We start from the raw sequence: 26,968 nt of genomic DNA, 5'->3' as shown, positions 1-26,968 counted from the left end.
GAGGAGTGGCGTCACTGGCTTGAGGGGCCAAGACATCAGGTGGTGGTATTGACTGACCACAAAAATTTAATTTACCTTGAGTCTGCCAGGCGCCTGAATCCTAGACAAGCGCGCTGGTCGTTGTTTTTCTCTCGGTTTAATTTTGTGGTGTCTTACCTACCGGGTTCTAAGAATGTTAAGGCGGATGCCCTTTCTAGGAGTTTTGAGCCTGACTCCCCTGGTAATTCTGAGCCCACAGGTATCCTTAAAGATGGAGTGATATTGTCTGCCGTTTCTCCAGACCTGCGGCGGGCCTTGCAGGAGTTTCAGGCGGATAGACCTGATCGTTGCCCACCTGGTAGACTGTTTGTTCCTGATGATTGGACCAGTAGAGTCATCTCTGAGGTTCATTCTTCTGCGTTGGCAGGTCATCCTGGAATCTTTGGTACCAGGGATTTGGTGGCAAGGTCCTTCTGGTGGCCTTCCCTGTCACGAGATGTGCGAGGCTTTGTGCAGTCTTGTGACGTTTGTGCTCGGGCCAAGCCTTGTTGTTCTCGGGCTAGTGGATTGTTGTTACCCTTGCCTATCCCGAAGAGGCCTTGGACGCACATCTCGATGGATTTTATTTCGGATCTGCCTGTTTCTCAGAAGATGTCTGTCATCTGGGTGGTGTGTGACCGTTTCTCTAAGATGGTCCATCTGGTTCCCTTGCCTAAGTTGCCTTCTTCTTCCGAGTTGGTTCCTCTGTTTTTTCAAAATGTTGTTCGTTTGCATGGTATTCCGGAGAATATCGTTTCTGACAGAGGGACCCAATTCGTGTCTAGATTTTGGCGGGCGTTCTGTGCTAGGATGGGCATAGATTTGTCTTTTTCGTCTGCTTTCCATCCTCAGACTAATGGCCAGACCGAGCGGACTAATCAGACCTTGGAGACATATTTGAGGTGTTTTGTGTCTGCGGATCAGGATGATTGGGTTGCTTTTTTGCCTTTGGCGGAGTTCGCCCTCAATAATCGGGCCAGCTCTGCCACCTTGGTGTCCCCGTTTTTCTGTAATTCGGGGTTTCATCCTCGATTTTCCTCCGGTCAAGTGGAATCTTCGGATTGTCCTGGAGTGGATGCTGTGGTGGAGAGGTTGCATCAGATTTGGGGGCAGGTGGTGGACAATTTGAAGTTGTCCCAGGAGAAGACTCAGCTTTTTGCCAACCGCCGTCGTCGTGTTGGTCCTCGGCTTTGTGTTGGGGACTTGGTGTGGTTGTCTTCTCGTTTTGTCCCTATGAGGGTTTCTTCTCCTAAGTTTAAGCCTCGGTTCATCGGCCCGTACAAGATATTGGAGATTCTTAACCCTGTGTCCTTCCGTTTGGACCTCCCTGCATCCTTTTCGATTCATAATGTTTTTCATCGGTCATTGTTGCGCAGGTATGAGGTACCAGCTGTGCCTTCCGTTGAGCCTCCTGCTCCGGTGTTGGTTGAGGGTGAGTTGGAGTACGTTGTGGAAAAGATCTTGGACTCTCGTGTTTCCAGACGGAAACTCCAGTATCTGGTCAAATGGAAGGGATACGGTCAGGAGGATAATTCTTGGGTCACTGCCTCTGATGTTCATGCCTCCGATCTTGTCCGTGCCTTTCATAGGGCTCATCCTGATCGCCCTGGTGGTTCTGGTGAGGGTTCGGTGCCCCCTCCTTAAGGGGGGGGTACTGTTGTGAAATTGGATTCTGGGCTCCCCCGGTGGCCACTTGTGGAATTTAACTTGTGTGCATCATCCCCTCTGTTCACCTGCTCCTATCAGGATGTGGGAGTCGCTATATAACCTTGCTCCTCTGTCAGTTTCATGCCGGTCAACAATGTAATCAGTAGCCTTTCTCTGCATGTTCCTGCTACTAGACAACTCCCAGCTAAGTTGGACTTTTGTCCTTGTGTGTTTTTGCATTTTGTTCCTGTTCACAGCTGCTGTTTCGTTACTGTGTCTGGAAAGCTCTTGTGAGCGGAAATTGCCACTCTGGTGTTATGAGTTAATGCTAGAGTCTTAAAGTAATTTCTGGATGGTACAATACAACAATACCACTGGCGCTCAGCACTAAAATGCACCACCTACTAAGACTATCTGAAGAGATCACCCAGCTGCTGGTATTCTCAGAAATGTGCCCCTTTCTGTGAAAAAACCAAATTTACTACCAAATAATACCGCGCTAGGGTGATACTGAACGTACACTGGAGTGTAATGGTTAAGGGAACATACCACACACTGTGCACAGAAATGCAATAGATTGTACGCTGCTAGGCCAGCTGTACGACTCCCTAGTACTAGTTCGGACTATATAGGTACTAGGGAGTCGTACAGCTGGCCTAGCAGCGTACAATCTATTGCATTTCTGTGCACAGTGTGTGGTATGTTCCCTTAACCATTACACTCCAGTGTACGTTCAGTATCACCCTAGCGCGGTATTATTTGGTAGTAAATTTCTGGATGGTGTTTTGATAGGGTTTTCTGCTGACCATGAAAGTGCCCTTTCTGTCTTCATGCTATCTAGTAAGCGGACCTCGATTTTGCTAAACCTATTTTCATACTACGTTTGTCATTTCATCTAAAATCACCGCCAATATATGTGGGGGCCTCTGTCTGCCTTTTGGGAAAATTTCTCTAGAGGTGAGCCAGGACTGTCTTTTCCTCTGCTAGGATTAGGTAGTTCTCCGGCTGGCGCTGGGCATCTAGGGATAAAAAGACGTAGGCATGCTACCCGGCCACTTCTAGTTGTGCGGCAGGTTTAGTTCATGGTCAGTATAGTTTCCATCTTCCAAGAGCTAGTTCTCATATATGCTGGGCTATGTTCTCTCGCCATTGAGAATCATGACAGGGTACCATCTGTACATTATCCGCTTACTTCCCGCATCGTGGGCACAGCCCCATGCGAGAAGTTAGCGGATCAATGAATTCCTATGGGTGCAGAATCGCAGTGATTCTGCACAAAGAAGTGACATGCTGCGGGTTGTAAACCGCTGCATTTCTGCGCGGTTTTTCCTGCAGCATGTGCACAGCGGATTGCTGTTTGCATAGGGTTTACATGTAAATGTAAACGCTATGGAAACTGCTGCGGACCCGCAGCTGTAGAAACGCTGCGGGTCCGCGGTAAAACCCGCAAAGTGTGAACATGGCCTTACAGTTGCTTGGTTTGCCTGCTCCAATAAGAAATCCTGAAGGCATCCAAATGTGTAGGGAGATTTTCATAGAAACAAACTACAATATTGATGAACTGACAGCATTTGTGTCTCAGAACGAGTCAATATTGGTTCCAGATCAAAGGGACGCCTATAACTACATTTTAAGTTTCAGTGAAACCAACAAAGGTGGGATTGTCTTCCTTGATGCTCCAGGTGGAACAGGAAAGACATTTGTAATCAACTTGCTCCTGGCAAAATTTCGACAGCAAAAAAGATTGCACTTGCAGTGGCATCTTCTGGAATTGCAGCTACGCTTTTAAAAGGTGGCAGGACAGCACATTCGACATTCAAACTACCACTTAACCTGTCTCATAGTGACAGCTCTGTGTGTAATATTGCCAAGGGATCAGGACTGGCCAAATTGCTTAAAAAATGCAGTGCCATCATTTGGGATGAATGCACCATGTCACACAAAAGGGCTCTGGAAGCAGTGGACAGACTGCTGCAAGACCTGCGTAGCAACAAATTTATAATGGGAGGAGTAGTTGTTGTTTTGGCAGGTGACTTCCGCCAAACACTACCTGTTATTCCAAGATCAACCCCTGCAGACGAACTCAATGCCGTCTCAAAGCATCGTACCTTTGGAGAAAAGTAAAGAAAATGTCACTGAACACAAACATGAGGGTCTACATGACAGGCGATGTTTTCTGCTGGACTTTTTTCGAGCCAGCTGTTGACTATTGGAGATGGCAAGGCACCAGTAAACTCAACCACTGGACAGATCACCTTCCCAAGCAACTTTTGTTGCATTGTGACTTCCATTGAGGAGTTGAAAGCAAAGGTTTTTCCAAACATTCAACTCCACTTCTTCTGGCTGGCTGAGTGAAAGGGCTATTCTAGCTCCCAAAAATGACAGCATCAACAAGATCAATCTTCAAATTCTAAATCTCCTTCCAGGTGTGTGCACAACCTACAAGTCAGTAGATACAGTAATAGACCCTGCTCAAGCATTATTTTATCCAACTGAGTTCCTCAATTCCTTGGAGCAACAAGGACTTCCTCCTCACAACCTCTTTCTAAAACCTGGAGCACCTATTCTGCTATTGAGAAATTTGGATCCACCAAAGCTGTGTAATGGAACAAGACTCTTGATTAAGAACCTGTTTCCACATGTAATTGAGGCAACCATTTTGACAGGATGTGCCACAGGAGAAGATGTTTTCATTCCAACAATTCCTCTCATTCCATCTGATTTGCCTTTTGATTTTAAATGCCTCCAGTTTCCTGTTCAACTGGCATTTGCTATTTCCATCAACAAGGCTCAGGGACAGTCCTTGAAAGTAGTTGGAATCGATTTACAATCTCCATGCTTTTCTCATGGTCAGCTTTATGTGGCCTGTTCAAGAGTTGGAACAGCCAAAAATCTGTTTGTCTTTGCACCTGAAGGAAAAACTAAGAATGTAATTTATCAAAAGGCTCTCGAATAAGTAGTAGAAGATTACTTCACATTACTTGGCCAATTTAGTTAAATCTGTGTGGAATATCTCTGGTGTTGAAATATATGTTGTAAAATGCTTCTATTAGCTTAGTTTTTGCCTTTTAATAATTACATTTCTATCTATTTGTTTTGTGGTTTTTGTGTGCAGAATAAATTTTTGTTAACACATTCTATTTTGCTAACAGCAGTTATTAACCCAGGCGAAGCCGGGTAGTACAGCTAGTATATTTATATATATAATAAAAAAATATAAACATTCAAATCACCCCCCTTTTCCTCCATAAAATTTTTTATAAAAATAAACATATTTAGCATCACCAAATAAAAAAAGTCCATTCTATCAAAATAGAACATTTTTTAAACCATGCTTTTGTAGTGCTTTAACTTTTTGGTGGTTTCCAATTTGGTCCACATCGGATTTGATAGACTACATTAGACCGGCATGGTATCCACGCACTTAATAAAATGGTCACACAGGGACGGTGTGATAATTGTTTACTTAAAATAAAGTGTTTTTATGTTCTTAACACTTTATTACAGCACTAATAATATTAGTAATTTATATGACACAGAACTTTCTACGACAATCGCTGGGACTTTGTATCAGACAGTGTGATGTTTGTTGCCCAAGGACTTTTCCGATACACACAATTATTTAACTACCCAAAACGGGTACGGAGAAGAGCCGGGTTGCCCTCAGAATTGGCTATTCAATGTGACAAGCCACATCTGGGGTGACTGCTGGCTAGTATTTTTGGGTGTGAAGGGACCAATATCCATGGAACCTCACATCCTGATGGTATCAGTTTGCTGCTGTCATTTTTACCTCGGTTGGTTTTGTAACATTAGAGTATCCCATGTTTTTTTGTTTTCTAACTTCAGGCAGAATAGAGCAGTCTGTATTGACTTTACTGGGCCATTTATTTCTATGTCTTTAGAACAGATGCAGGTAATGGTTGCTTCTTTGAGCCACTGGTTGCAATTTCAAGCTAACCCAGGAAATAATATTTACAGGTGAAACAACCTTATTTACTTTTTTTTCATAACCAGTCAATACAAAAGTAACAGGAGAAAACTGATCCTCTTGGGATCGGAAGGTTCTTAGGTGCTGGTTACTTCCTAATCTAAAAAGAATGGCTTGCAGCCGTCCCAGACACAAACTATCACATTGAATGGTCTGTTTCTGGGGGGTAGCCAACTGTTTCCCAATTCTCCTGGTACATTAGGCAGTGAATTAATAGCGAGCAGGTGTAAATGTGGAGACAACAAAACAACGCTGGCTGACAGAGTGATGATAATTTAAAGGTGTCTGTCAGTTACATCCATTACAAATATTATAATAAAGTGTTACAAAAAAGCAAAAATACTTAGTTTATGAAAAAACTCAAAACAACACTACCCTACACTGTCCCTCTTTGACCATTTTATTAACCAACTAGACCCCATGTTGGGCTGACATAGTCCATCAAATCCAACATAATCCATATAGTGATAAGAAAATTAAATAATCTCTGATATTTTGTGTCACATGCTTAATCATAATGTGCAGAGGGCCATCCTTTCTTTTTGTTGCAGACTTTGTGCTTTCTTATTTCTGTATAACAGGTTGCTGGGCCCTAAGAATGATTTTCTTTGCTGTGCGCTGTGCTGTCCAGTCCGACACTGCTTAAGTGGCACAGACAGGAGAACAATATACCAAAGACATCAATATTTGTGCAAGTAAGATTGGTGCAAATATTTGCGACTTTTTAATGTCAGAAATCTGACGATCGGCAATTAATATATCCGCCACCTAGCTTCTTTCCAATAATTACCTCCTCATTGCAACTAACAGTAATAGCGTTTGTCTTCTACGCCTGTGGGTCGCTCCCATAGGGGATGGTTGCGTCTTTCCACATCGTATCTGTGGAACTCCAGGCTTTTTGTCCAGCTCGACCACTGCCTTTCTTATATGTCAATAAAGACAATGTCTGTTAAGTGCATCAACCTGGAGAATTCTTGATAAATAGCAACACTACTAGGCCTTATGCCTACTTATGAATTACTGACTTTTCACATGATGGTGCCTATCACCCCCTTTTAAGGTTTCTCAATCACCTTCCCAAACATAGCACAGAGATTAACACTTGTAGTCACACACTGCATTTTTCACTTAGGGTTACCCAGTACCTTATTAAAGTAAGAGGCATCCAGTCAAACCATTGTGAACAAGGCAAACGCCACTATGAACGTAACAATAAACACGCAAAACATGGAAGGCCTATAGAAAGCACATGTACGTAAGCACAATAACTGGTCATAATTCTTAGCTTTGCATGCCCAGTACCCTAACAATCTGTGCGAATATATACTGTACACTTTGCAGAATCTGCGCATTATAAAGGCCCCAAACACATTACATGAAAGTTGAAGAAATCCATTGATTTCCATTACGCTGGAAAAACATTAGTGATAGACTAAGCCCAGCAGTCAGATAAGCCTGGAAATGCAGATACTTTGTAAAGTTTGAAGGAGAAAGTAAAAAAATATAGAAATTATGCTGCAAATTATTGCTAAAAAAATTAGCAGTACATTTTACTTACTTTGCTGTCTCTTGACAAAATTGGAAATATTCCCTTGACCCTAGCTAATTGCTTTTTATACAGTTCCCAATTCCAAACATAGCCAAGCTATGTAACTATACCAGCCAAACTAGTGGCTAATATGCGCTATTTTGCATATTTTTTTACAATGGTCATTGCTTGGAAAATAAGTATTTATACTTAATGGAGTATTCTCACGTTTTGAAGTTAACCCCTAACCCTAGGATAACTTGCCAATTGCTGGTTGTCCAACCACTGGGACCCCCACAAGCATGAGAACCGGAGCTCTGAAAAGTCGGTGGCTGATTGTGCTCACTATTGCTCCATTCTTTCTTATTGTAGTGTCGAAAACCACTCGAGTGCAGTTCTCGAATATCTCCCAGCAGTCCCATAAGAAAGAATGGAGCAGCATATTGCATGATTGACCACCCGCTCATTCACACAGGGCTCTTCATAGCCCCAATTCTCTGAATCAGTGGGGTTCTCAGTGATTGCCCTCCCATCGATAAAGAAGGGGATAACTTCTAAACTTGAGACTATCCCTTTAAGCTTGATATACACATTAGATAGCTGTCAGCTGAACACTTTTTAGGATGACTGCTATCTCTGCTAAGTCCATTTGCAGAGCATTCTTGTCTTTCTTGAAAGCGAGACACTTCCAAAGTTGTCTGGCAGTGAATTATCTTTTGGAAAGCAAAAATGAAGGGTTGTTTAAGTTCCAATGGCTGGAGCCTTCTCCCCAACAACATTTGTGAGTTGGTAGGCAGTCGTTCAATACAGATACACATATGGTCAGTCAACTTCTATTTAATGTGTATAGGGGCCTTCAGTTGAATCTCTGCAATAAAAAGACTTTATCCAAACTGGACAAGCATAGCTATAAAACAGTTCCATACAGGAGACTCAATCCCATCATCCATATTTAAGCACAATGGAACCAGATACAAAGTCAACTTATAGGTTAAGCTGCTTCTTTATACTATTACTGTCCATCCATTTTCAAGGTTTACCTTTATTGCCGATTCACATGCCTGACTGAGAAGGAAGCCATGTAGGATTATTGTCATTTGCTTAGTAATATCCAGGTCTATCTCTGTGCACTTATTCTTCTACTCTATCTAATGAGGGTGTGCTGTATACCTATTAGAGGACTAAAATAGCCTAATTGGTGTAGAGTTGAAGCAAACAGGAGGTTTTTCATTATATGACTAACATACTACACTCTAAAATTGTTGTTAAATAATTGCACTGTTGTATTTGTCTTCCTCCTTTTTAGCTATTTTATTGCCTTTTTTATTTCATACTATGGGATATATTCACATGCAGCAGATTTAGTTTTAGAAAATTCTGCAACTGAAAGTCATCCTCAATGCATTCTACATTTATCCAGAGGAAGGAAATCTCTACAGTTAAAATCAAAATATTCAACCCCCCATAGCAAACTATGTTTATTAACAAAAATTTACAAACTTTCTGCTCTTTGCATTAAAACAATCAAACAAGAACAATGTAAATAGCTCAACACATCTAAACAAACAAGTGGTGTATCCAAATTCTACACTAAATGCCACCATCTACTGCAGTCTCAGAATTATTCCATCTGTTCATGACAAGTGCCTTTGCTAATTAGTAGAGCCCCTTGAGCTGTTTTTTTTTACCTGCTGCAAACTTGATGCATAGCCAGACACCAGCCTCTGGCAGCGTTCTTTTGGAATCTTTGCTCATTTCTCATAGGCAATAGCCTCCAGATCACTAATTTTCTTGGGTTTGAGTGCTGTAATCTCTTTTTCCAAATCCAACCAAAGATGTTCTTTGGGGTTCCAGTCAAGCAACTGTGTTGGCCACTCCAGAATCTTCCAGTGCGTCTAACACCAATCCTTGCTGGACTTTGAGGTATGATTGTAATCATTGTCGTGTTGAAAGATTCAGTGATGCCCAAGCTTCAGCTTCCTCACTTTTTCTCCTAGGATTTCCTGATCCTTGATTGACTACATCTTGTCATCCAGGCATTGCAGGTTGCCACGTCCAGAAGACGCAAAGGAGCCCCAGACAATCTTCCTCCTCCAGACATACCACAGTTCATCGCTTCACAGAACAGAATCACAAAGTCTCTGTGGCTTATTTCTATGGTTTTGAGCATATTGGAGCAGACTTTCCTTTGTGCTTTTGGGCCAGTAGAAGTCTATTTCTTGGAGTTTGGTCATGAAGAGCATTAGAGTTTTTTATGCGCCTTAGGCTTCACTCAGTCGTTTCTTTTTCACATGCAGGTTTTATCTGTGTTTTTCACAGATAGAACATATACATATTATAGTCTATGGGCTATGCACATGTTCATTTTTTTGTGGACCTTGTGTTTGCAAAAAAAATCACAGGGACATGTTTATGATCAAAATCACCTATACAATTCCAAGGGGCTGGAAAATTGCCATCCCTATCCAATGCTTAGCTGTCAATTTTTAACATTGTAGTTTATAGAAGGTTTGCAATTTTTTCATTTTAGTAAATTGGAAAACCATTGATGAAACCCTGATGGTAAAAATGGACATACTTACCAAACACAGATGAAAATCTGATCCAAAACACTAATGGAAATCAGTCTGAGAAAAAAGAACATCTGAATGAGGCCTTACTATACAAACTGAAACCTCTGTGCGTTCTGTCATCAAATCTTGCTGCAGGCATGCTGCAGTCACTTGAGGGTTTTTGACCACCTGCCTCCACAGAAATCTGGTGTCAGCCGGTGACAGCTTCCTCTTTCTACCATGAACTGGTGGTGTAGCCAGTGTCCCCTTTTAACTATGAACTTGTGAACTATTCTTCCAACTATATTTCTAGGAACCCTCAATGCATTTACTATCTTTGCTTCGTTTTACTTGTTTGTGCAGGATCACTTATATTTTTGCCACTCTTTTGAACACCCAAGAATAACAGTGGACTGAAGGCCATTGCCCATGACGAATGTGCTAAGATGGCATTCGATTGCTGTCCAATCTTTTCACGGACCCATAGACTTACGTTGACGATTTTGATCTAACCATTGGATCAAAATCTTACATGTCTTCGCGATTTTCTGCGAACCTGAGTGTGGCCCCATAGGCTATCACAGGTATTTATACCCAAAAAAAACAGAGTACAGAAACACCACCAAAAAATGTAAAACACAATGATTTTATTAATAAAGTATCACATAAAAATATCACATATATCATAAGTTATGACACAAAGAGGAAAAAAAGTTTGGGCACATGCTGGAACAGCAAGGAGAGGATGGACAACCAAATCACCAAGGGTTAATGGGATTGTATATCAAAGAATGGATGCAATCAAATGGCAATAGTGCATGAAAGTAAAAGAGACTGGTGACTAATCAGAAAATATGCATATTCAGATATCACCAAAAACATAAATCATAATTGATTAGCCCAGCTTACCCATCATAGATGGTGGTGTCCACACGTCCCCCTGCTGACCCCTTATCACAGGTATTGTAAGGCCATGTGCACACGTTCAGAATTTTTCGCGTTTTTTTCGCGTTTTTTCGCTATAAAAACGTGATAAAAACGCGAAAAAAACGCTTACATATGCCTCCCATTATTTTCAGTGTATTCCGCATTTTTTGTGCAAATGTAGCCTTTTTTTCCGCGAAAAAATCGCATCGCGGAAAAAAAAGCAACATGTTCATTAAAATGCGGAATTGCAGGGGATTCCGCACACCTAGGAGTCCATTGATCTGCTTACTTCCCGCACGGGGCTGTGCCCACCATGCGGGAAGTAAGCAGATTATGTGCGGTTGGTACCCAGGGTGGAGGAGAGGAGACTCTCCTCCACGGACTGGGCACCATATAATTGGTCAAAAAAAAAAGAATTAAAATAAAAAATAGTCCTATACTCACCTTCGATGTCTTCCCGCCTCTCCACTGCACGCTGTCGCTTCGGTTCCTGTAGCTGGTGTGCGGTGAAGGACCTGCCGATGACGTCGCCGTCTTGTGATTGGTCGAGACCGGTCATGTGACCGCTCACGTGACCGCGACGTCATGAAAGGTCCTGCGCGCACACACCATCTATACGGAACGGACGCCGGTGAGGAGATCAGCTGTCTGCGGGTGAGTATAAGCATTTTTTTTATTTTTTTTTATTATTTTTAAACATTCTATCTTTTACTATAGATGCTGCAAAAGCAGCATCTATAGTAAAAAGTTGGTCACACTTGTCAAACGCTATGTTTGACAAGTGTGACCAACCTGTCAGTCAGTTTTCCAAGCGATGCTACAGATCGCTTGGAAAACTTTAGCATTCTGCAAGCTAATTACGCTTGCAGAATGCTAAAAAAAACGCAAAAAAACCGCAAAAAAAAAAAATGCGGATTTCTTGCAGAAAATTTCCGGTTTTCTTCTGGAAATTTCTGCAAGAAATCCGGACGTGTGCACATACCCTTAGAGTGCTAGCCGTGAAAAATAGGCTATCACAGGTAAAGGTACCTTCACACGAAACGACTTTGTAATGATATCGCTAGCGATCCGTGACGTTGCAGCGTCCTGGCTAGCGATATCGTTTAGTTTGACACGCAGCAGCGATCAGGATCCTGCTGTGATGTCGCTGGTCGCTGAATAAAGTTCAGAACTTTATTTGGTCGTCCGATCGCCGTGTATCGTTGTGTTTGACAGCAAAAGCAACGATACCAGCGATATTTTACACTGGTAACCAGGGTAAACATCGGGTTACTAAGCGCAGGGCCGCGCTTAGTAACCCGATGTTTACCCTGGTTACCAGCGTAAAATGTAAAAAAAACAAACAGTACATACTTACATGCGTCCCCCGGCGTCCGCTTCCCACACTGACTGAGCGCCGCAAAGTGAAAGTGAAAGCACAGCACAGCGGTGACGTCACCGCTGTGCCCTGCTACTGCCGGCGCTCACACAGTGCAGGAAGCAGACGCCGGGGGACGCATGTAAGTATGTACTGTTTGTTTTTTTTACATTTTACGCTGGTAACCAGGGTAAACATCGGGTTACTAAGCGCGGCCCTGCGCTTAGCAACCCGATGTTTACCCTGGTTACCCGGGGACCTCGGCATCGTTGGTCGCTGGAGAGCGGTCTGTGTGACAGCTCTCCAGCGACCAAACAGCGACGCTGCAGCGATCGGCATCGTTGTCTGTATCGCTGCAGCGTCTCTTCGTGTGAAGGTACCTTAAGAGTGCTAGCAGTGAAAAACACAGATAGCACTCCTATGTGATAATCAGACTTCTGAATGAGCACTAATTGATTTAAGTAATTAACTATCAGCTCTGTTCTAATAAGTGCAAAGCACAAAGCTTTTTACATATTTGGGGCCCGATTCATCAAGCAGTTTGTGTCAGAATTCAGCTGTGGAAAAAATTTGCGACCTGGTGTTATCTCAGTCCCAGCAGCTCCACCAAAAGGTGCAGACACTCGGTAATAAAAACACATGACAAGGCTTAGTTTACATACTTTTTCTTTTATTGATCATATTATATACAGTGCCTTGAAAAAGTACCGCATTTTCCGGAGTATAAGACGACCTTTTAACCCCTGAAAATGTTCTTAAAAGTCGGGGGTCGTCTTATATGCCGGGTCTCATCTTATAGGACGAGTGCATATGGTGGGTGTGGGGGAGTGGTCCCGATGACGAAGAGAGGGGGCTTCTCACTGGGAAGGTGTAAGTGGAGTATCCCCCATTACCTCATTGTAGCAAAGCAGCGATGCTCTCTATGCTGGGGGGCAGCGTCGGTGTAGCTCTGTGCAGCATCGAGGCTCCGCCGGTGCCCCCAGCACAGAGCCCCCACACTGCACAAAAAGGAGCCGCCATCGCCCCCAGCACAGAGACCACACGTTGCACATAGAGGAGCTGCTGCCGACGACACCCCCCAGCACAAAGAGCATCACTGCTACAATGAAGTAATAGGGGATACTCCACTTACATCTTCCCTGTGAGACGCCCCCTCTCTTCGTCATCGGGACCACTCCACCCCACCATATGCACATTGGTCACCCGCCCTATAAGACGACACACGGCGTATAAGAAGACACCTGACTTTTAAGAAGATTTTATATTTTAACTAGAAAAGTTGGGGGGTCATCTTATACGCCCAGTCGTCTTATACACCGGAAAATACGGTATTCATATCCCATGAACTTTTCCACATTTTTTTCACATTACACTCACAAACCTAAATGTATTCTGTTGAGATTTTCTGTAATATACCAACACAAAGTAGCAAGTCTTTAAGTGTAAAGGAAATTAATTATACATGGTTTTCCAATTATTTTAAAAATATAAATTTGAAAATTGTGACGTGCATTTGTATTCAGCCTCCTGTAGTCTGATAACCCAAAAATAAAATCCTGGGTAACCAATTGCCTCCAGAAGTCACATAATGAGTAATTTGAGTCCACCTGTGTGCAATTTATTGTCAGTATAACTACAGCTATTCTGTGAAGGCCTCAGAGGTTTTTTGAGAACATTAGGGATCAAACAGCATAATGAAAATCAAGGAACACACAAGACAGGTCAGGGATAAAGTTGAAGAGAAGGATAAAGAAGGGATAGGTTGTAAAAAAATAGCCCAAGCTCTGAACACCTCACATAGCATTGTTCAATCCATCATCCAAAAGTGGAAGGCATATGACAGAACTGCAAACCCATGGTCATCTACCTAAAGTGACATCTCAAGCAAGGAAAGCACTAATTACACTGTGTTCCAAATTATTATGCAAATTGGATTTAAGTGTCATAAAGATTTAATTGTTTTGTTTTCCAAATAAACTCGTGGATGGTATTGTGTCTCAGGGCTCAATGGATCACTGAAATCAATCTTAAACACTTGTGATAATTGGTTTTCCAAGTGATTCTAATTAAAGGAAAACTACTTAAATATGATGTTCCACATTATTAAGCAGGTCACAGTTTTCAAGTAACATGGGAAAGAAAAAGGATCTCTCTGCTGCTGAAAAGCATCAAATAGTGCAATGCCTTGGTCAAGGGATGAAAACATTAGATATTTTCCAAAAACGTAAGCGTGGTCATCGTATTGTTAAGAGATTTGTGGCTGTATCTGAGCACAGATGTGTTTGTGCTGACAAAGGCATAATGAGGAAGATTTCTGCCAGGCAAGTTTATCGAATTAAGAGAGCGGCTGCTAAAAAGCCATTACAAAGCAGCAAACAGATATTTGAAGCTGCTGGTTCCTCTGGAGTCCCTCGAACCTCAAGGTGTAGGCTCCTTCAAAGGCTTGCTGTGGTGCATAAACCTACTATTCGGCCACCCTTAAACAGTGTTCACAAGCAGAAATGGTTGCATTGGGCCCACACATACATGAAGACTAATTTCCAAACAGTCTTGTGTACTGATAAGTGTTGAGCAACCCTGGATGGTCCAAATGGATGGAGTAGTGGATGGTTGGTGGATGGCCACCATGTCCCAACAAGGCTGCAACGACAGCAAGGAGGTGGAGGAGTCATGTTTTGGGCCGGAATCACGGAGAAACAGCTGGTAGGGCCCTTTAAGGTTCCTGAAGGTGTGAAAATGACCTCTGCAAAGTATATAGAGTTTCTGACTGACAACTTTCCTGAATGGTATAAAAAGCAGAAACGTGCCTTCAGGAGCCAAATCATCTTCATGCATGACAATGCACCATCTCATGCTGCAAAGAATGCCTCTGAGTCATTGGCTGCTATGGGCATAAAAGGAAATAAACTCATGGTGTGGCCACCATCTTCCCCTGACCTCAACCCTATAGAGAACCTTTGGAGTATCATCAAGCAAAAGATCTATGAGGGTGGGAGGCCGTTTACATCAAAACCGCAGCTCTGGGAGGCTATTCTGACTTCATGCAAAGAAATACAAGCAGAAACTCTCCAAAAACTCACAAGTTCAATGGATGCAGGAATTATGAAGGTGATATCAAAGAAGGGTCCTATGTTAACATGTAACTTGGCCTGTTAGGATGTTTTGGAGTTAAATAGCTTTTTTGTTCAGTGAATTTCACCTCCTAATGCTGCTAATTCCACAAATGAGCATTTTCAGTTCTTTAAAACATATCAAATGTTTAGAAATTCTACTGGGCCTAATAATTTGGAACAGTGCATTTAGAGTTTTTATTCATTTTGGAGATTATACTGTTATCATTGGGAGGTTTATTCAATAAAATTCGATGTATACTCTAACAGGTGATTACTTTTATTAGACTGACTGTCATTTGCACCAACCATTTAGGAAAATCAGAGAAAAATGTCATTTGCATAATAATTTGGAACATGGTATAGAGAAGCAGCCAAGAGGCCCATAGTCACTCTGGAGTAGCTACAGAGATCCACAGCCCAGGTGGGAGAATATGTCCACAGGACAACTATCAGGCTGGGAAGAGACTAGCGTATGGCATCTGATGCCAGTGCATCAGATGTAATATGCTAATGACCCTTGGCTTCAGCTCTGAGAACATAAGCCGATGGTGTGCCGAATGTCATGCTACTGTGATCTGATCTTCTAACATGAGAGAATTGCAGCACAGGTGCAAAGGAGACAGAGAAAGTAATTTATCCATCTCTTCCTTTGTCTGTCTCGGCATATATCGGACTGCACTGGGATGACATCAGAGTGCAGTCCAACGTTTCACTTGTACCCATAGACTTGTAAGGGTGCGAGTGAGTCCAGTCTCACTGCCAATCGCAGCATGCTGCATTGCTCTCTCATGCTGTATCGGCATGAGACAATAATCGCAGATCTGAGCAGCCCCATAGATTAACTCTGCTATGTGATGTTTTATCGCATAGCACTTGGTCATGTTATACGGTATTGTGATTCCGGCTTAAGTCATATACTACACAAATCTGGGCTTTATGGAAAAGTGGCAAGAAGAAAGCCATTTTTTAAAGGAAGCCATAAGAAGTCCTGTTTGCAGTATGCAAAAAAAGCCTTGTAGGGGACACAGCTTGCATGAGGAAAAAGATTCTCTATGTGTGACTGAAAACACCATCCCCACAGTCAAATATGCTGTGGGATGCTTTTTTTTTTAAAGAGGGCCAGGGAAGCTGGTCTGAGTTGATGAGAAGATGGAGATAAGTGCAGGGCAATCCTGGAGAAAACCTGCCAGAGCTATAATGTAATTTCCTTTACACTTCACCAATACTTCCTACTTTGTGTTGGTATATCACATAAAGTACCAATAAAATAAAAAACATTTAAGTTTGAGGGTGTAGCATGAAAAAATGTGGAAAGGTTCATGGGGTATGAATACTTTTTTGAGGCACTGCAAATACTTTAGGAAGGATAAGCAGAGAGGGTTTGGTCACCCAGATTCATGAAACAGAAACAATCATGCGTTATGTAAGTGTACTTCCTCTAAGGTACAATTATCATAATTGAGGGAAAACTATTTCAGGGAGATTGCATCACAGCCTAATTTATGCTTTGGCACTCCTAGTGCAGTTCTTTATAAGCTTCTTTGAAAAGAAAGACATTTGAATCTATGGAACAGACACATTTATTAGCTTTCTTGAGCTGATAATGTAAGCTCAAGGGAAGAATTTAGAGCAATAGTCAAAACTAGTTGAAAGGAGAATGGCATGGCAAGTGTTGCATATTAAAATTTTAACACTGCTTTCAATAAATAACTGGCACTAAAAGGGGTTGTTCAGTGAAAACACGTTATCATCTATCCAAGTGATAGCTCTTAGCTTGTTGATCAGCCTGCACCAATCAGCTGAAGATGTACTTTTAAATATGAAGCGGCAGGTCGGACGCCCAACTGCTGCTGGATTAATTATTTATGGGGCACATGTACTGTAAATACGTTTAGCAGCGCATGTGCACTTCTGTTTTTCGGCTTTGCCCGCAGTTGGGCAAAGCATATTGCGCAGGCGCAAAACGCAATATTTCTGAGCAGGCGCGATATGTCCATGGCGATGTGGATCGTTATCCATGTCAGGAGGATGGCAAGCAGAAGCCGGGGGAAGGATGCAAAGGCCGAAGCCACGCCCATTGGACCGGACTGAGAAGATTACCAGAAATTAAAAAAGGTTTTCAGGAGTATAGAATGGGAGTCAGAGGGTTATATACGGATTTAAGGAATGCAGCGCAGACGCAGAATAAGGTGATATTTTTAGCTGCTATTTCACAAAACTGGTGACAGGTTCCCTTTAATAAATACATTTTCCCATATGTCTATTTTATGTCAGGTTCATTTTTCAAATGTCCTTTTATTTTGTTATGATGAGAGAAAGGAGAAAATTTGGCACCAATTTTTCACTTGTTTCAAGGAAATTCACAAATACATTTTTTAGAGACCTATTCAGTTTTGAGGGGCCTATATATATCGGAAGTCCCCCAGAAGTGACACCATTTTAAAAACTTCGTCCCTCAAATTATTGTAAACCTCTGTTAGAAAATGTGTTAACCCTTCAGGTGCTACACAGAAATTCAGAAAAAGTTGAATGAAAAAGTGAAAAAACATTTTTTTATCCTAAAATATTGCTTTAGCAGCAAAGTTTTCATTTTTCACAAGGGGAAAATTAATCCTAAAATGTATTACGAAATTTCTCCCGAATGTGGCAATATCCAATATGAGGTTAAAAATTGCTTTTTGGGCACACGGCAGGGTTTGGAAGGGAAGAAGCGCTATTGGTATCTGAAGCGTAAACTTAGCATTTTGGGTTTTTTTTCAAATTCAAAGTTTTATTGGTTTTATGAACAAACCGAAAAAAGTATATAGAAAACAAACAGAGCATTGGCAACTGTGGAGATAAATAGTCAAAGGAGGACACTATCTCCAATAATGCTATGATGATAAGAGTAATGATTAAATAGCCTATGATAAAATAAATAGCCACTAATTAAACAAGGCTAGTCCTGGAATTGCCTCACCAAAAATTATGTTTTTGTGGCAACACAGCTTTTCATAATTTTTGTGCGCTTTTTGGTTGTTGTTTTTTTTTACTTTTTTGCATACTTTATTACTTTTTTTTACTTGGTCTCACAGTGTCACATGAATATATTTTAGGCTACTTTCACACTAGCGTCGTGCACTGCACGTCGCTATGCGTCATTTTGCAGAAAAAACGCATCCTGCAAAAGTGCTTGCAGGATGCGTTTTTCTCCATAGACTTGCATTAGCGACGCAGTGCGACGCTTTGCCACACGTCGCAACCGTCGTGCGACGGTTGTGTCATGTTGCGTCGGACCGTCGCCACAAAAAAGTTACATGTAAAGTTTTTTTGTGCGTCATGACCGTCTTTTCCGACCGCGCATGCGCGGCCGGAACTCCGCCCCCGCCTCCCCGCACATCACAATGGGGCAGCGGATGCGTTGTAAAACTGCATCCGCTGCCACCATTGTGCGGCGCTTTCACAGTTTGAGTCGGTGCCCTGCTACGTCGCATTGCGACGTGCAGTGCACGACGCTAGTGTGAAAGAGGCCTAACTTTGATTGTTGGTCTCATGCATTACAGTACTCGTGTACTGCAGTGCGTAACACCTGTAGGTTTTGTGCTGACTCAGCCTGTTAGACCATGCTTAGAACTTGGTCTAACAGGTCACCATACCCAAAGGTCCTCAGATGACCTCGGTGTAATGGCAACTTTATTGCAAATATTATGGTAACTATTATGGTTTATCTATTGCATATATTTATTTATTAACACCACCCGCATTAAACAAATTTTTTCTTCGGTAGATTACATTATGTTTGCACTACTTATGCCCACATAAATATGGAGATAATTTTTTTGCGATACACTTAAAGAAGTTCTCCACTACTAGGAAAATCCCTTCTCGATCTGAATGTTTTCCCTGGTGAAAATAAAAACATCTATACTCACCTCCCATGCCGGCGCCATTCAAGCGGTGTCGGCACTCGCGTTCCCGGGGCTGGTATCGCTGTCCCCACCTTCCTGGTAGTGGACAACCCTTTTAATACATTTTTTTGCATATTACAGTTCAATGTGGGGATTTATCCATCCAAGTTACTTATTAAACACCACACACATTTATCAACCTTTCTCATAGGCAAATTCCACTAGTAATCAATGTGGAATTCTTTTTCAGATTTATGTTGTTTATGTCCACATAAATATGGAAATAAGTTTTTGGTGATATATTTTTTTTGTGGTATATTGTCAAATAATATGGGGATTTATATACTTGGGTAATATACAAATAAATTATGCTGTGTACGTTGATGCAAGAGTTATTCATCTATATTTGTTTTTATTTATTTATAACAGAATTTGTATCAGTCTATTCATTTTAATTTTTCTCACTTTTGTGCCTTCACTTATTGCGCTTGCACTTTGCACTTTTGTCATGTAATAATTTTTATTTATGGAGTATATATACTGTTGCTCCATTCTAACTAGGACAAAAGTGCCATATTTTACTGATTGGTGCAGTTCCAAGTGGTTGGACGCCCACCGATCTATAAATTATCACCTATCCAGTGGATAAGTGATGACTAGAGACGAGTGACTGTGGAAACATTTTAATTTGCCAGATTGGCTTTTTTTTGCCAGGAAATTCAATTAGCAGCACAATTATTCTCCGCAAATTGAATGTCCCTTATGATGCTTGCGATCTCTGTGCCATGACCTTGAACATGCTTATGCGGAAACATCCTGGCGTAGCTTGAACAGGCCCAGGGTTTCTGCACTTCACTGTGATGATGAGAAGATGCACCAGGAATGTATAGGGGGTGGTGAAGAGCTTAGGGGTCAGAGAGGTGAATGGTGTTTTTTTTTATTTTTTAACCTATTGATGGCCCTTTATGGTTTAGCAAAATCTGTGCGAAAATGAATGCAAAAAATCTGCATTTTGATGAATACAGATTTTTTAAAATATTCGGATAGAATTAAATTCCACTTGAACATATTCGCTCATCTCTAGTGACAACTTTTTTTCACGGGACAAATTCTTTAATGTCAGCTTCAACAAGCTTGATATTACCAAATATAGAAATGATTAGACTTTGTATAATACATAATGTAAGTCTATGCGATAAAGATATATCTGCATGTTGCGTGTGCATTGTCACTGTCATCAAAGAATCACCTCCGATTTATTAATATAAGAAAACAAAGGTTCCACCGAGATTTGAACTCAGATTGCTGGATTCAAAGTCCAGAGTGCTAACCATTACACCATGGAACCCTGCTGATATGTTGTGACAGCTATTATATCATAATGACAAAAATAATTAGGGGCGTTCACCTACAAGTAAGTGTAATAATGAACAGGTTGTGCTCTATTCTGCTTTGTAGAAAATACTGGATGTTCCCTGTATGTGGAAAGTGCAGAAAATACCGGATGTTCCCTGTTTGTGGAAATTGCAGAAAATACTGGATGTTCCCTGTTTTTGGAAATTGCAGAAAATACTGGATGTTCCCTGTTTGTGGAAAGTGATCATATGCCCTTCAGTCAAACAAACATCCAAAAATTCAGATCAGAATTCTCTTCTTAATCACTGATTGCCGTAATCCGGACTTTTTCTGAGTGTAAAGTGTGACATTCGCTTTCATTTATTATATTCGATGTATATATGTTTTGGAATGCAACAATATTACACTATAATGTAATGTTCTTGTGAATTAAGGGACATTCTGCTGAAAATGTCTAAGAAGTAAAAAATCAATCCCTGATATAATTGCTAGCAACATCTGACGGTTTATGAAGTTTCATCAATACTGTACTAAGATTGGGAATGACTTTCAGTATTAATCATAAACCCGAGAGAACACTTTATCTGTCCTGATAAGATTTGCTGACAAGGTGGTTTTCATTGATATGGTTAAAGTTCACAGAGAACAGAAAATTGATTTGTTGTGACTATGCAGGAAAATAGACAGCAAACCTACATGTATGGACAGGCAACACAATTGTAGATCATATGTTAAAGAAGTTGTCCACTATTTTTACACTGATGACCTATCCTTATGATTCGTTATCAATGTCTGATTGGTCGGGGTCCGACAGCCGTCACCCTCACCCAAAGGGTACATTTCCACTGGCGAGAGACAAATCGGTCCGTAATCTGGACCGAAAAAACGGATGTAACGTATGCGATTGTCATGCGAGTGTCATGCGAGTGCAATGCGATTTTTAATCGCATCATCCGTATGACATCCGTATTGCTGTCCGATTTTTACGCACCAGTGTCCTTTGAAAAGCCGGCAATTCAGCGCCGTGTACAGTAAAATCACACTGACAGGTTAGAATAGAGTAGATATATGCACATAGAATGTGTATATATACATATATATATGTCAGTGAGACACCTATATATGTATATTTATATTTAATGCAGCGCTAGATAGCATTAAAGCCGCTAATTCAATTGCCGGCTTTTTCCTTCTCCTTCACAAACCCGACAGGATATGAGACATGGTTTACATACAGTAAACCATCTCATATCCCCATTTTTTTTTGCATATTCCACACTACTAATGTTAGTAGTGTGTATGTGCAAAATTTCGACGCTGTAGCTGCTAAAATAAAGGGTTAAATGGCGGAAAAAATTGGCGTGGGCTCCCGTGCAATTTTCTCCGCCAGAGTGGTAAAGCCAGTGACTGAGGGCAGATATTAATAGCCTAGAGAGGGTCCATGGTTATTGGCCCCCCCGTGGCTAAAAACATCTGCCCCCAGCCACCCCAGAAAAGGCACATCTGGAAGATGCGCCTATTCTGGCACTTGGCCACTCTCTTCCCACTCCCTGTAGCGGTGGGATATGGGGTAATGAAGGGTTAATGCCACCTTGCTATTGTAAGGTGACATTAAGCCAGATTAATAATGGAGAGGCGTTAATTATGACACCTATCCATTATTAATCCAATTGTCTGAAAGGGTTAAAAAACACACACACACACACACACACATGATTAAAAAGTATTTTAATGAAAGAAACAAACAGGTTGTTTTAATAATTTATTGCTCTCTCAATCCATCAGCAACACCCTCGCTTGGCAAAATAATAAACACACAATATACATACCTTCTGATGTCCGATCACGTCCCACGCGGTAATCCATCTGAAGGGGTTAACTAATATTACAGGCACGAGCTGCGATAAACCACTCGCTCGTGCCTGTAATCCCCGGGTGCTGAAAGGAAAGCAGAGTGATCTATACTTACATTGAGTCGCGGTGATGCGCCCCTGCTGGATGTTCTCATGAACTGCAGCCTGGGAACTTTTTCCCACGCTCCAGGTCATATGAGGACATCCACCAGGGGGCGCATCACCGCGACTGAAGGAAATGTAGGTCAATGACCTACATTTCCTTCATTCTCCAGGGAATTACAAGCACGAGCACAGCTGCCTTTGCAGGGCTCCTGCTTGTAAATTATTTTAACCCCTTCAGATGGATTACTTCGTGGGACGTGACGGTTCAACAGAGGGTATGTATCTTGTGCATTTATTGTTTTGCCAAGCGAGGGTCTGCAAATGGATTGAGAGAGCAATAAAATATTAAAACAACCGCTGTGTTTATTTCATTAAAATAGTTTTAAATCATGTGTGTGTGTGTGTGTTTTTTAACCCTTTCAAACAATTGGATTAATAATGGATAGGTGTCATCATTGACGCCTCTCCATTATTAATCTGGCTTAATGTCACCTTCCAACAGCAAGGTGGCATTAACCCTTCATTACCCCATATCCCACCGCTACAAGGGAGTGGGAAGAGAGTGGCCAAGTGGGGTGGCTGGGGGCAGATGTTTTTAGCCACGGGGGGCCAATAACCATGGACCCTCTCCTGGCTATTAATATCTGCCCTCAGTCACTGGCTTTACCACTCTGGCGGAGAAAATTGCGCGGGAGCCCACGCCAATTTTTTTCGCCATTTAACCCTTTATTTGAGCAGCTACAGCGGCCAAATTTTGCACATACACACTACTAACATTAGTAGTGTGGAATATGCAAAAAAAAGGGGATGAGAGATGGTTTACTGTATGAAAACCATGTCTCATATCCTGTCGGGTTTGTGAAGGAGAAATGCAAAGCCGGCAATTGAATTAGAGGCTTTTAAGCTATCTAGCGCTGCATTAAATATAAATATACATATATAGGTGTCTCACTGACATATATATATGTATATATACACATTCTATGTGTATATATCTACTCTATTCTAACCTGTCAGTGTGATTTAACTGTACACCGCACTGAATTGCCGGCTTTTCAAAGGACACCGGTGCGTAAAAATCGGACAGAACTCGCATGGTGCGAGTGCTATGCGATTTTTTTCTCGCACCCATTGACTTGCATTGGCGAGTCTCGTCCGAGACTCGCAGCAAATCGCAGCAGGCTGCGATTTTTTTCTCAGTCCGATTTCGGCTGAGAAAAAAAGCGCAAATGAAAAGACACCTATTGAATAACATTGGTCCGAGTGCAATCTGATTTTTTATCGGATTGCACTCGTCCGTTTTCCTCGCCAGTGGAAATGTACCCAAAAGCTGTTAATGGTGCCTGCGGTTTCTGAGTTACTTCCCAAGCTGCTCTGTCTACTGGTAGGGGCCGAGGCTTGGTACAGCACATCTGCCTTCTATTCAAATCAATAGTGAGTACTTCTGGCTGGCGGCCGCAGACACCAATAACAGCTGAACAGCTGATCGGTGGATATGCTGGGTGTTGGACCCGGCCGATCAGACATTAATAAACTACCCTAAGGAAAAGTCATCAGTGTAAAAGTAGTGGACAACATCTTTAATCTTGAGAAATGTTAGGTACAATGTTATGTTGGAAATCATTGGTGCACTTGGAAAGGAAAATTAATAGGAACCTGTCATGTCCCCAAAAGATATTTGCAGCGCCCCAGGGTCCTGGTCGTTGCAGTAATGTCATTTTCCTCTAGGGGAGAGTGATGTTATGTTTGGAGGCAAAGAAGGACAACTGCATCCAGGTATCACAAACATGCAACACATTTCACACTTCAGGCCACCAGGGGGAGTTCTTGCTCCTATTTATTAGGTCACTCCCCACATTGGTAAAACTGGTTGCCTGTAGGGAAAGTTAGGGTACCGTCTCACAGTGGCACTTTTGTCGCTACGACGGTATGATCCGTGACGTTCCAGCGATAGCCATACGATATCGCTGTGTCTGACACGCAGCAGCGATCAGGGACCCTGCTGAGAATCGTACGTCGTAGCAGATCGTTTTGAACTTTATTTCGTCGCTGGATCTCCCGCTGTCATCGTTGGATCGGTGTGTGTGACACCGATCCAGCGATGCTTTCGCTTGTAACCAGGGTAAACATCGGGTTAATAAGCGCAGGGCCGCGCTTAGTAACCCGATGTTTACCCTGGTTACCATCATAAATGTAAAAAAAAGAAAAAACGTACATACTCAACGTGACGTCACCGCTGTGCTCTGCTTTTACTTTCCGGCCGGCAGTCAGTCAGTGCGGGAAGCAGACGGCTAGGGACGTGACGAACACCGGAATGTGAGTATGTACGTTTTGGTTTTTTTTACATTTACGATGGTAACCAGGGTAAACATCAGGTTACTAAGGGCGGCCCTGCGCTAAGTAACCCAATGTTTACCCTGGTTACCCGGGGACTTCGGCATCGTTGGTCGCTGGAGAGCTGTCTGTGTGACAGCTCCCCAGCGACCACACAACGACTTACCAACGATCACGGCCAGGTCGTATCGCTGGTCGTGATCGTTGGTAAATCGTTTTGTGTAACGGTACTCTTAGTGAGTTGTTGGCTGAGCTTCGCTCAGGCTTCGCTCAGGTGGGATTCTGTTAGAGATCGAGGGAGAAGGACACGGAGCTGTGCATGCCCTCAGAGCTGCAGCATACAGAGACCCCATCACCAGACCATCCAGCTCCAAGACATAAGCCATGCCTCCTCATGTAGTAACAGCACCACCTTGTGCCAAAACAGCTGCCACTACCACTACTTCCACAGTCACTCCTGCCTGCACCCTTATCAAGACCACAGTGTGCACTATTGCTACAACAGAAACTGCAGTAGCTACAGGGCCATCTGTTACCTGCACCAAAGCTGCTATTGTGGAACAGAACTCAGTGGGCACTCAGACCCCCATCTGGAGTGAGGGAGCCCCATTTGTAGCACCTGGTAGCCGCCAGTACCCTAAAGGGCTACCTCCACCAGTGCTACCCCCAGAACTGCAATAGGGAACTAAAACTTGAACCACGATTGTACATAGTTTATTTCCATCATTTTTTGCTGCTAAAGTTTATTGTACCCGGTCAGGGTTATTCCTTAAAGGGGTCCTCAGTTCCAGGAGGATCCTATGTTTGCACAAGTTTTGCACCTGTTTGCACAAGTTGCTTAAAAGGAATTGTGAATCATGAACTGTGCATGATCGGAACTTGCTTGTATATAGTTTGCACCTTCTTAAAGGTGCTTCCTACTGGTTTTACAAAAGGAAGCTTTTACAGAGACTGCTTCTAAAAGAGACTGTTTCTAATCTTGTTGTGAGAACTGCTTTGTTTTACAGAGACCTGTAGAAAAACCCGTTGGTGTGGCAGAATTCCGGGTCAGGATTCATGCCTTGTAGCCCGCCCAAGACCAAAGTTGGGGGTTAATAACGGCTCCCTCGCATCGTTCCTGTTGTTACAGCATTACTGACTTGAGTATTGATACTTTGCACTACCTCATTAAGAAAGACTTGAATGTTGTTTATATCCTTAAAGGGAATGTTTGTTAGTTGCACTTTGACAGAGTATCTTGAAGAGTTAATATTGTAGATAGTATTGAAAGCTGAAACTTGAATCTAGTTAGAATGGTGTTTCAATGTAGCCGATAATGAGTATTGATGTCCTGATGCACTGTTGATAAAAGAAAGAGAATGAAGTAACCCGCGGGGGTTGGACAGAAACTTTGCACTTGAAGAAGATTAAAAGTAATCAGATGTTGATTTGCACTTGAATAAAGATAGAACGTTTACCTTTGCACTTAATAGATAGTATACCCGTTCGGGTAAGGGTACTGTCACACATTGAAATTTCGATCGCTACGACGGTACGATTCGTGACGTTCTAGCGATATCGTTACGATATCGCTGTGTCTGACACGCTACTGCGATCAGACACCCTGCTGAGAATCGTACGTCGTAGCAGATCGTTTGGAACTTTCTTTCGTCGCTTGATCACCCGCTGTCATCGCTGGATCGTTGTGTGTGACAGCGATCCAGCGATGTGTTCGCTGGTAACCAGGGTAAACATCGGGTAACTAAGCGCAGGGCCGCGCTTAGTAACCCGATGTTTACTGTGGTTACCAGCGTAAACGTAAAAAAAACAAACAGTACATACTCACATGCCGGTGTCTGTCCCCCGGCGCTGTGCTTCTCTGCACTGTGTAAGCACCAGAGCCGGAAAGCGAGCACAGCGGTGACGTCACCGCTGTGCTTTCCGGCCGCTGTGCTTACACAGTGCAGAGAAGCACAGCGCCGAGGGACAGACACCGGCATGTGAGTATGTACTGTTTGTTTTTTTTACGTTTACGCTGGTAACCAGGGTAAACATCGGGTTACTAAGCGCGGCCCTGCGCTTAGCAACCCGATGTTTACCCTGGTTACCCGGGGACTTCGGCATCGCTCCAGCGCCGTGATTGCAACGTGTGACAGCAGTCTACGACACTGGAGCGATAATAGTACGACGCTGCGACGTCACGAATCGTGCCGTCGTAGCGATCGAAATTTCAATGTGTGACAGTACCCTAATTGTATTTCACAGTTAGTAACTGTTTACAATGTAATTATGTCATGTTATGCAACATTCAAGAGTCCTCA

At 42.4% G+C, this 26,968-nt stretch overlaps 1 long non-coding RNA gene and 1 other non-coding gene across 2 annotated transcripts in view; one reads left to right on the top strand and one right to left on the bottom strand.

Moving 5' to 3' along the window:
* The window catches only part of LOC143809764 (uncharacterized), an 86,043-nt gene extending 65,351 nt beyond the window's left edge, over positions 1 to 20,692 (top strand). Inside the window, exon 3 of the long non-coding RNA XR_013222442.1 lies at positions 20,479 to 20,692. This is a non-coding gene — a long non-coding RNA (uncharacterized LOC143809764). The remainder of the gene's footprint in view (positions 1 to 20,478) is intronic.
* On the bottom strand, positions 20,297 to 20,368 carry TRNAQ-UUG (transfer RNA glutamine (anticodon UUG)). Its single transcript has one exon. It is a non-coding gene; the product is annotated as a tRNA-Gln (tRNA).
* Positions 20,693 to 26,968: the final 6,276 nt, after the last annotated feature.

Source organism: Ranitomeya variabilis, chromosome 1, assembly GCF_051348905.1.
Source record: "Ranitomeya variabilis isolate aRanVar5 chromosome 1, aRanVar5.hap1, whole genome shotgun sequence".
In the NCBI taxonomy this organism is placed as follows: Eukaryota; Metazoa; Chordata; class Amphibia; order Anura; family Dendrobatidae; genus Ranitomeya; species Ranitomeya variabilis.
Note: the sequence above shows the minus strand (reverse complement) of the source record. Positions and strands in the feature narration are given on the sequence as shown.